Raw genomic sequence first — 12,392 nt, 5'->3', positions numbered from 1 at the left:
CTTTTTGGGAAAAGATACTCCTGTGGAAAGGCTATATTATATTACTTATATTGACCCTATAAACTATTTAGTATTATTTAGTTTGTAAGGTTTTGCCCCCTCAAATGGTACCTCGTCAGATAATCCCCATGCACATATCCTACAACAACTTCTGTGAACAGACTTCACTGTAGTATCTTTTCATAAATTATATTTGTACTTAGGCTGTCTGCTGTCATGAAAGTTATAGTTAGAGAAATTCAAAATCCAGCCGTCTGCTGTCCAGCCTCTCCCACCCCTCACTGGGGAAAATTATGGGAGGAAAACAGAAACGGGGTGAGTCTTCTTGTTACCGTTTGAACTCTCGACCCTCCGCTTATGAGTCCGACTCCAGCACAAGCCACGGAAGAAATTTACTGATAGGGTTTCCCTGTAGGTCTTATCATGTTTGCAAGCTGATCCGAGTCAACTAAAAGTATTGAACCAGTTTGAGGAAATTAACCAGTTACTGCTTCGGACGTCATTGGTCACGTGACTTTTTCCTTACTAAAGCAAGCTTCGAAGCAGTGGTTCATATGCAAATTATGAAGGCGGGGTTTGAAGCTTGTGTCGGAGCTTCAGTATCAGACGCCCATCACTAGTTAAAATGTCTCATAAAGGAGTTAAATTGTCTCTTAAAGGAGGAAAAACAAGTCAAATGGAGTCTGTACGGCTGGAGATAAATGGACACATGACGTCGGTGGGAGAGGAGATATTGTGTGTTTTGGAGAAACACACAAGCAGTGCCAGTGATGTTTGTCGGGTCAGAGTGTTTGTGTTGGAGCGCCTTAGTGCTGCCGCACAGTTCATGGGCAGCCTGTTCCAGAGAGAGATGGAGACACTACACAACACCGAAATTCACACTGCAGGTATGTGTGTTGATGTTACGTGTGTGTGTGTGTGTGTGTGTGTGTGTGTGTGTGTGTGAGAGAGAGAGAGCCGCAATTTGCAAGTTGCAACACTAGAATTGTTTATAATGGGATTAATCTAGAGTTGCAATAGGCATGCCAAATTGCATTTCAGATCTGCTTGTATTAAACATAACACCAACATTGCAGCTGTAGAGAAAACTTGAATGATCCTCTTTCAAACTGCAAAGCGTTTGTTTCATAAAAATCCACCGTTGTGATCTACTTTCTGTCAGCAGTCGATTTTATTAACAAGTCATGCTACTGCCGCCTCTATTATGTGAAAAAACAGGTTGAGCCAGGCTGACAGGTTGAGCCTGTCAGCCTGTCACACACACACTTAGAAGTGTGTGTGTGTGTGTGTGTGTGTGTGTGTGTGTGTGTGTGTGTGTGTGTGTGTGTGTGTGTGTGTGTGTGTGTGTGTGTGTGTGTGTCGGTAACAAGAAGACTCGCCACTTTTACCCGGGGCGACTCTTCTTCACATTCTGGCGAGTATTCTTCACTTCATTGAGAGAGTGTAGGCAAGCGCACCACAGCTCAGTGGACATTAAATATAGGCTACCATGTTTGATAAGTCATATAATGTAAGCATTACTTACACCCAAATGAAAATATAAACTTCACAGATTATAGATCACTTGGAATTATAACAATCTGTTGAGTAGGCTACTGCCTGAATAATGCCACTAGTGAAATCCCAACTTTTATCGATGCGCCATTGCGCTGAGAACCTTGTGGAGCCTGAACTTGGTCATTTGAATGAGTCCTAATAAAAAGTGGATGTGTTTTTGAGAAATTGCTGTGTTAAACCCATATATGTAAGGGATAATGTATGGCTAGGTGGTCGTTGTTGGGAGATAATTCACCGACAGGCTAGGGCGATTAACCACCGACATGAAGCCTGAACGGTGTAATGTTAGACGGATTTAGTAATGGGCGACTTTGCTTCATGGTTTTTGGGGAACTGAACGTGAAAGTTCTTCAAAATGAAACCTGTGCATCCGGCCAGCACTCAAGCGACTACAGCGCTGGAGACTTTAGTGGCAGCCAATGTGTTTAATGTCTTTATGCTATTCCTTCATTGCAGACCAGTGTGCAGAGTCCAGCCTGAAGGTGAAGAGGTTTTGGAGTCTTAAACAGGAACGTGAAAACCACCTGGATATCAGTACGTTTCATGGTGGGTCTCTCTCTCTCTCTCTCTCTCTCTCTCTCTCTCTCTCTCTCTCTCTCTCTCTCTCTCTCTCTCTCTCTCTCTCCCTGGCTCTTTTTCCTTTTTTATTGTAAGGCTAATAGTCACGATCAAACTGCAATATGCTGTATGATTATGTGTTGGTAAATTAGAATGTTTAGGGCAAATGGCATTTTATGAATGGGTATAAACTTATTTGGAAATAGAAAATGTATTTGCAGCTGAAGTTTGTCCATGAAATTATGAAATTGTTTTCTCTCATTCTATATTTTCCTCCTAGACTTGCTGCCCCTGCCTGTGTGTAAAGAGGAGGTTTCGGCTGAACACAAGGAGAAGAGCTACAGTCTGGTCCTGGAGGAACCACAACCTCCATACATTAAAGAGGAACAGGACGACCTACTTCAAAGACCAGAGGAGGTGATGACGTTACTACCAGTGGAAAGTGAAAGTGAATTTAATGATGAAAACAGAGAGACAGAAGCTGTAGACAGCACCTCAACTGAACACATGAAAACACAAGCTGATGTAGTGGACTGTGGAACATCACAACCAACCAGAGATGAGCAGCCCCTCTCTACACACTGTTCTGAATCTGGTCAGTTGGCTGTAAACACACTGGATTCACACAAGGCACAGAATGTGGAAGAACAAACATTGTCTTCAAGCCACTTGCTGTCCCAGGACCAGAAACGGTCAACACAAACTCACTCCACAAAGAGCCAAATAGGAAAGAAAGGTTTTGGTTGTACAGAGTGTGGCAAAATCTTTAAACAAAAGGGACATCTGAAGAGGCACACACTTGTTCATACAGGGGAAAAGCCCTTTAGTTGCAAAGTTTGTCGTAAAGCCTTTTTTCAAAGTTGTGATCTAAAAACACACATGTGGACTCATACAGGGGAAAAACCCTTTAGTTGCAAAGTTTGTCGTAAAGGCTTTAGTCAAAGTTGTGATCTAAAAACACTCATGAGGACTCATACAGGGGAAAAGCCCTTTTTTTCCAAAGTTTGTCGTAAAGGCTTTAGTCAAAGTTGTGATCTAAAAATACACATGAGGACTCATACAGGGGAAAAACCCTTTAGTTGCAACATTTATGGTAAAGACTTTAGTCAAATGACAACTCTGACAAAACACATGAGGACTCATACAGGGGAAAAGCCCTTTAGTTGCAAAGTTTGTCGTAAAGGCTTTAGTCAAAGTTGTGATCTAAAAACACACATGAGGACTCATACAGGGGAAAAACCCTTTAGTTGCAACGTTTGTGGTAAAGACTTTAGTCAAATGACCCATCTGAAAGTACACATGAGGACTCATACAGGGGAAAGGCCCTTTAGTTGCAACGTCTGTGGTAAAGACTTTAGTCAAATGACCTCTCTGACATCACACATGAGGACTCATACAGGGGAAAAGCCCTTTAGTTGCAATGTCTGTGATAAAGACTTTAGTCAAATGACCACTCTGACAAAACACATGAGGACTCATACAGGGGAAAAGCCCTCTAGTTGCAAAGTTTGTCGTAAAGGCTTTAGTCAAAGTTGTGATCTAAAAACACACATGAGAACTCATACAGGGGAAAAGCCTTTTAGTTGCAAAGTGTGTTGTAAAGGCTTTAGTCAAAGTCGTGATCCAAAAACACACAAGAGGACTCATACAGGGGAAAAACCCTTTAGTTGCAACATTTGTGGTAAAGACTTTAGTCAAATGACCAATCTGACATTACACATGAGGACTCATACAGGGGAAAAGCCCTTTAGTTGTTCAGATTGCGGTATAGGCTTTGCTACAAAGAGTAATCTGAAGTCACACATGAGGACTCATACAGGGGAAAAGCCCTTTAGTTGCAAAGTTTGTCGTAAAGGCTTTAGTCAAAGTTGTGATCTAAAAACACACATGAGGACTCATACAGGGGAAAAACCCTTTAGTTGCAACGTTTGTGGTAAAGACTTTAGACAAATGAGCCATCTGACATTACACATGAGGACTCATACAGGGGAAAAGCCCTTTAGTTGTTCAGATTGCGGTATAGGCTTTGCTACAAAGAGTAATCTGAAGTCACACATGAGGACTCATACAGGGGAAAAGCCCTTTATTTGCAAAGTTTGTCGTAAAGGCTTTAGTCAAAGTTGTGATCTAAAAACACACATGAGGACTCATACAGGGGAAAAACCCTTTAGTTGCAACGTTTGTGGTAAAGACTTTAGTAAAATGACCCATCTGAAAGTACACATGAGAAATCATACAGGGGAAAGGCCCTTTAGTTGCAAAGTTTGTCGTAAAGGCTTTAGTCAAAGTTGTGATCTAAAAACACACATGAGGACTCATACAGGGGAAAAACCCTTTAGTTGCATCGTTTGTGGTAAAGACTTTAGTCAAATGGGCCATCTGAAAGTACACATGAGGACTCATACAGGGGAAAGGCCCTTTAGTTGCAACGTCTGTGGTAAAGACTTTAGTCAAATGAACTCTCTGACATCACACATGAGGACTCATACAGGGGAAAAGCCCTTTAGTTGTTCAGATTGCGGTATAGGCTTTGCCCGAAAGAGTAATCTGAAGTCACACATGAGGACTCATACAGGGGAAAAGCCCTTTATTTGCAAAGTTTGTCGTAAAGGCTTTAGTCAAAGTTGTGATCTAAAAATACACATGAGGACTCATACAGGGGAAAAACCCTTTAGTTGCAACGTTTGTGGTAAAGACTTTAGTCAAATGACCCATCTGACAAAACACATGAGGACTCATACAGGGGAAAAGCCCTTTAGTTGCAAAGTTTGTCGTAAAGGCTTTAGTCAAAGTTGTGATCTAAAAACACACATGAGGACTCATACAGGGGAAAAACCCTTTAGTTGCAACGTTTGTGGTAAAGACTTTAGTCAAATGACCCATCTGAAAGTACACATGAGGACTCATACAGAGGAAAGGCCCTTTAGTTGCATCACACATGAGGACTCATACAGGGGAAAAGCCCTTTAGTTGCAAAGTTTGTCGTAAAGGCTTTAGTCAAAGTTGTGATCTAAAAACACACATGAGGACTCATACAGGGGAAAGGCCTTTTAGTTGTTCAGATTATGGTATATGCTTTGCTGACTCGAGTAATCTGAAGACACACATGAGGACTCATCCAGGGGAAAACCCTTTAGTTGCAACGTTTGTGGTAAAGACTTTAGTCAAATGACCCATCTAAAATCACACGTGAGGACTCATACAGGGGACAAGCCTTTTACTTGTACAGTTTGCGGTAAAGGATTTAGTCAAAGTGGTGATCTAAATACACATGTGGACTCATATAGTGGAAAATCTCTTTAGTTGCAAAGTTTGTGGTAAAGAATGTAGTCAAAAGTGTAGTCATCTGAAATCACATATGCAGACTAGAACATTCAGTTTAATCCAGGATGATAATGACATTATGCTAAAGCATAGGAATCACGTAATCTGACATAATCTGAGAACCAATTGCATGACTAAATAAACAATATTTCTGTTATTATTATTGTGTGTGTGTGTGTGTGTGTGTGTGTGTGTGTGTGTATATATATATATATATATTTTTTTTAATATATTATTATATATATATATATATATTCTCTTTCAAGTCCATATTTTGTTGTATCAGTATACTTCCTTACGTTCTATATACCATTTTTGTAGCTAAGGAGAAATGTTTTGTTTTGTTTTCCAGGATGATATTGACATATTCTAAATCATAGGTGTGTGTGTGTGTGTGTGTGTGTGTGTGTGTGTATATATATGTGTATATATATATATATATACATACATACATACTCTTTCAAGTCCATATTTTGTTGTATCAGTATACTTTAAGTTATATTTACCATTTTTGTAGCTAAACGTAGTACAGCTAGTGTAGATTATGCTCAACACAAGCATTACATGTCATTGACAATGAATGGAGAGTTTACGTCATATGTGTCTGAGCAAATCGGCATGTCGGTGGGAACCATTGGCCAATAAGGGACGGATCAACATGGAATTAATTATGTACTGGCCATATAAGGAGCATGTCTTGAGTGTACAGGGTTTGATGAGTTCAGATTAACATGGAATGTCAACAGGTTAGCTCCATATGGAGATCTAAGGGTGGTAGCGGGGACATTCTCTTTAGTGTACAGGGTTTGATGAGGGCCCAGGTAGAGCCGGTTGAGAACTCTATTTTTCGCCAGCTGCCCGGCACAGCTGGACTAATAACTTTTGGGCAGGCCCGTCTAGAGTTTGAATGGACAGGTGGGCCTGTTGAGAACTCTGGTTTTCTCCGGCTGCCGGAGGCGGCTGCACTAATAACTTTGACAAATGAAGTGTCCCCTTTGGAAAAAAGTATGCCCCCCTGCTGATTTGTGCCTGGAGACGGCACTGATGTTACATTTTGCAGACTTTAAAAGAATACTGCGTGTTTTTGAAGAGAGTGAGAAAATGAACAAAGCTGATTCTACAGATAATGTGATGAAGACATTATGTGAAACCAGGCCGAGGCTCCATCAAGGCATACGCTGGTGTAACAGGGTGTGGTGTTTAAGGATGGTAGCCAACTACGCCACTCAGGGAGTTTCCAATACACCAGTTACTTAGGTGACTCTACACACAGATTTGTGTACACGTTCAAGTTATATTTAAATAATAAAGGCAGAAACATGCGTTTGCATATATCAAAAATACAAAATACTTTAATTCATTCATCATCAATTAATTATCAATAAAAGGGGAATGCATTCACATTACAATATTATTAAGAGCAATGAGCAAACCAGGATATCACAATGCTACAGAGACTAAAGCATGCAGGGTTCCCAAAGTGGGGTTCGGGGACCCCTTGGGGTACTTGAGGGAGTTCCAGGGGTTACCTAGCTCAAAGGTCTATAACTCTGAAAGTGTACAAATGGAACCAAATGGACCATTTGACATGAAAAAGTTTGGGAACCACTGGACTAAAGTGCTAGGGGCAATAGGAGGAGGGCCGGTGTTCCTGTTAACTTCAGACCGCATCAACTGTAGCTGTATAGAGACGGACCCACAACGGCAGATGTTGTTCACGGCGACATAATGCGTAGCTGTCCGCGTCAATGCCTGTTTTTCCCTTTATTTTTAGTCACAATTCCAAATGTAACATGGTTAATAGTGCTTCCACTTGCCCAGGCATTATATTGTATTGTGATCCAGTGTTCTGTGACTTTAACAGTTCAGGCGGTTGCCTTTAAGGAAATGACGTAACCTATTTCACATTGGCTTTGAAATCGGTAGGTTGTGTTTATTTTGCTCTGCAGATTATTTTATTATTTTCAATTACAATTGTGTAATATATTGATACATATATGTACCCAAATTTGTTAAGACACATACTGTGTTTTCATGGTACTGCATCTGCTTTATTTCCAGCAAATGTATTGTGGAAAACATAATATGAGTCAGAGCAGAGCAGTTATTGCCTCATTGTCTTTTGTACAGGTTATTGTATTTATTGTCGTCATCTTACTATTTCATATTGGCTTTGAAATCGCAAATGTATTGTGGAAAACATACGAGTCAGAGCAGAGCAGTGACATAGGCGGTGGGTGCATTTTACCTTTGGGTAGGCTATATAATTGCTTTGGGGGGGGGGGGGGGGGGGGACTGTCGCGGATTTTTTTTTTTATTTCCCAAATGGTCTAAACATTTGTTATTTAGCATACTTTTACCAATGAATTAGCCTATACACAGACAACGACTGATCAGCCAAAATATATATATTTTGGACGATATGGGTCTTTTCTCGAGTCAGTGTGTAGTCTCACTAGTCTGTGTAGATTACCCGGCGGTGTTGCTGCCCCTCCCGGGAGTCCCGGCTCATGGCTCTTCACAGACGGCAGTGGTGTGAACTGTGAACCGTGCGGGCACTGGTGCTGAGTTCTGACAGCCGACTCACAGGAGTCACAGCTTCTTCTTCTGAATTATTTTATCTTTGCCTTGAAAAATACATTTTGCGTTTTGCTGTTTCCCAAAACAAACCAGCGCGCGCTACTGTTTGCTACAAAGCGACTGGAAGGACGAGGTTTACAGACATACCAATAGTAGCCAATCATATATGCTGATTAGGCCAGCTGCTGTATAGCCTACCTACCCGATCAGCGATCACCAGGGAGCAGCGACAACACACACACACACACACACACACACACTAGCCTTCTATATAATGCTGCGCACATATATCAATATATTAAAAATAAATACCCAGCATAATTTTTGGGAAGGCTAAGGGCCGATTCATACTCCTATTTTACCGCTGTTTCGGCGCTGTAGTGCCGAAATGATTTTGGCTCGTCAGAAAATGTCAGTAGCACCGAAGAGCCGACTTTAGGACGGTACCCGCCCCCCCCCCCCCCCCCGAACCTCAAATGACGTCAAATTGTAGGCTCTACAGCGCCGAACCGACTTTTTTTCGGCTCTAAAATAGGAGTATGAAAGACAATCACTGCTCATAGGCAAGGCTGTGTAAGGTGGGAACTGCCCATAGATCCGAAGTCCCGTTAGTCCGAAATTACTATCCCTATCTCTAACCTTAACCTAAACAGCAAGCACGGGAGCAAACCTAAACCTAACCGCAAGCACGGGAGCAGTGCATGTTCGGACTAACGGGACTTCGGATCTATGGGAAGTTCCCACCTTACACACCTGCCGCCTATGAGCAGTGATTGTCTTTTGTACAGAATAAATCTACTCACTGCTGAGATCCTGGTCTATGGTAGGCCTACTTCATAACACGTACAACGCAAGATCACATCTGTTACACAAACACATAGCTTATCGTTGTGATTCTTGTCTAAAGCGTCGGGCAGGGCCGGGTTGTGTGGACCAGCCAGGTTTTGTTGTTGTTATTGACAGTCACGGGAAGAAGGGGTTGTCCGACTCTTCCTGTTTCTCAAATAATACATTACATTAGCTTTTATAAATGATATTAGCCATTGGAGTATGATTAAGTGTCACGTACATTAACCATGTAGCCCAGCCTTTCTGACGGGATTCTAACACGTCCTGTTCTCAGTTCACCAGTCTGGAGCATAGTCCGATGTGCCATTCTATCCACGATGTTTTGTAACCGTAACCACATCATGGAGTGTCACATTCTCTCTCCCCCTCAGTGTGTGACTCCACCATGGCCACTCCCACATTCATTTCCACCACACTGCAGTCCCATGTACACACCTGTCTTCAACTCCCTCGTCAGCCCACTTTGCCAATCAACCTGCTCCTATAAAACTGGACTCTTCACAAACACTCATTGTCAGTTCATAGTTTGTTGTCATGGTTGCTTGTCTGTGGATTCCTGTTTTGACTGCTTTGTCATTCTGCAATTGCCTGATTCCTGCCTACTACTTCCGTGTAAGATCTGCCTTATTCTTTATTAAATACTTTATTATCTACTTATCTACTACTTGTTTGTTGTTACTCTGCACTTGGGTTCGACTCTGTCTACATCCTTGACATGGAGTATAGAACCATATGCAGCCATTAACGCACAAAACCTTCATGGTCACTATGGTTAAGTTTAGACCTCATTCACCACACTGATTTGCAACATAGCTGTTTAATACCGATTTGTTTCTAAAAACATCTCTCACCATCATCACTTAAATTCACTTTAGAGTCATTGGTCCTCATTCACAACGGCGTAACGTGACGTTACGTGAGCGGACAGGCATTTACATGGATTCCTCACATTACGTGGGAATTCATGTGAACTTGACGGTGACGTTGGTTGGTCGGAAACTCCGCACATAGCTACGCCAGCTCTCATGGTAGTGTAAAGGCCTGTCCAGCATGTCCAACTTGTCTGCAGCTTGCTGGAGGTGCAAATCGTGGCTTTGGAGAGAAGCGTTGACTGTTTCCACTCGTGAAAAAAAAGTCACCATCATTTGCAGGGAGAAAAGGGTGGTAAACTTCTCTAGCAGCGAAAACAGGCCACCAGCCTTCGAGGCTGCGTTGTCTTGTGAGTGATGCATAGCATCGAGAAAGTCCATGATTGCACTGTAGTTGGAAATTAAGCACCGCTTGTAACGACGCAGCTCTCACTGTCCAGCGTGTTGGGCACAGAGGTTTCAACGCCGGCGCATCGTCGTCCTGGAACGCCTTAAACGCAGCCAGTCGCTTTGGTGAATTTCTGATCAATGTATTAGGTCACGAATAACTACCATTAAATCACGAAACACTTTGACGTTTTCGACAACATCCTGCACTACTAAATTCAGGACATGTGCGGTGCAGTGAATGTAAAGAGCCCGAGGCTCCAGCGCCTGCATTCGGGCTTGCAAGCCTGTTTTGGAACCAGCCATGTTCGCTGGACCATCATAACACTGTCCTCGGAGTTTACTTATCGGCAGTGAGTATCTCGTCAACACGTCTTTTAACAGCAGGAAAAGTGCCTCGGATGTTGTGCTCGCCGTCTCGTAAAACCCAAGGAAAAGTTTGTCTGTCTGCAGGTCGGCATTCACAAAACGAACCCATGGGCGGCGGCCCAACACCTATCTTGGCCCAAGCGCCCCCAACCCCCCGTAAAGGTATGTGACTACGTGCATGACAACATGACCACTGGGGAAGGGAAATTTCAGTGGACAGTGGGTGCATATACTGCATATTGATATATTTTGCCAAAATGCCAGTGGGTTCATTTGCGCCTCTGAACCCACGGAGTTGACGCCACTGCCTAGAGTCCCATACAGAAACTGCCCCTCAAAGCCAGACACCTTTTTATTTCTTTATTAGGATATTTCTAGCATGCGCGATTGCGCTGCTCACTCGACAGCTCTCTATTCACAGTGCAACGCGTTGTGAGCTTGTAGATCGGCTCTCGCGGACTCGCGCTGCATGTTAAAAAACAAACTCACAATTATAATAACAACATACACTTATCTGAATTCTGCACTGTACGGATCCAACGTTGTTTAGTGTAGTAATGCCTGCAGTTGACCTATTTAAATTGTTTTGTTATGGAGCTCCTTTGAGTCAGTCTGACTGTCGTGTCAGTGTGTGTGTGTGTCTGTGCGGGGGGCAGCATGCTGCCGCTGAACCGAGTCCAATCTGGGTGAAATTCACATTGGAAAATGTATATAACAGCGCAGTGAGCCCGGCCCGGACAGAACACGGCCCGGCCCGACTGACTTTTAGCGCTAATGCATTCTATGGTTCACGAGACATGCCGGTCTGACAGACAGACAGCAAAAAATTGAAGTCCACATTATGGCATCAGCGCGTGCAATTCGGCCAGTCATAGTTTTAAGCCAGCTCACCTTAATTAATTATAATATGGGCAACTGTAGCTAGGCTGTAGGCTACTACATTGATCTCATTATGAGATCAATCAAGTTTGGTGTCGTTTTATTATGACGACATCATGAAATTAACCTGCACTTACATCTGACAAAGAGGATATAGGCTACCCGCCGGTTGAAAATGTAAATAGCTATAGCCTATATGCCTACGTGTCCATGATCAGAACAAATCCATTCTCCACATGGCATTCAGACAGATGACAGTGAGATGATATTAATCTAAAAGACGGACTTCCCTGCATGAATCAATGCAGCTCTGATTTAAAAAAAGCATCAGATATCTATTTTACCTCTGAAGGCGAGTGTGCAATTGTTCTTTCTTTTGTGTGGAATGTTCCATCTAACCAGGCGACACCAGGTGAATCGCTTGGGAAAAATGCGGAAAGGATACACTCGGCGATCCGCACAAATTAAGTGATTAGACCAGCTTCCCTGAATAACACAGGACCTAAGCCTAGGTTGAGAGGACGGATTAATACGATATCATTACGCATCTGTTTACACATAATTTACACTGTGGCGTATGTCTCCTTTGTGAATGAGGACCATTAGGTTATACAGGCTGGCTACAGAAATGGTAAACAATAATTGAAGCATTATAGGTTAGACATTTTTTTTATAACATGACCTCATAGACAACACACAAAGATCAATAAAGAGGCCAAGTAAATCAGCCAACCACATGATTTAAAAGTCAAGTTATTTTATTTGACACATCCCATACATAGTAGAAACGAGTAACATTCTCGCGTACAGTGTGTAACAAAAATGACCACAAAAGGGCACACTCCGTCTGATGTCAGATTGCTCTTGATCACCTAGCTCAGGACAGTGGTCGCAGTCTGCTCCTCTGTATCGGTTTGTAACCTTTCCTGTCCGTGTTGATGCAGCAGGTGACATTGGTTGGCAGTGTAAAAATGCACCATATATTTTGGTAGGGTTATCATTTAGCAGCTTTAACTTATC

This window comes from Protomyctophum bolini (genome assembly GCF_963924005.1).
Source record: "Protomyctophum bolini genome assembly, chromosome: 8".
Lineage (NCBI taxonomy): Eukaryota > Metazoa > Chordata > Actinopteri > Myctophiformes > Myctophidae > Protomyctophum > Protomyctophum bolini.
The sequence above is the reverse complement of the archived record's forward strand: the minus strand, read 5'-3'. Positions refer to the sequence as shown.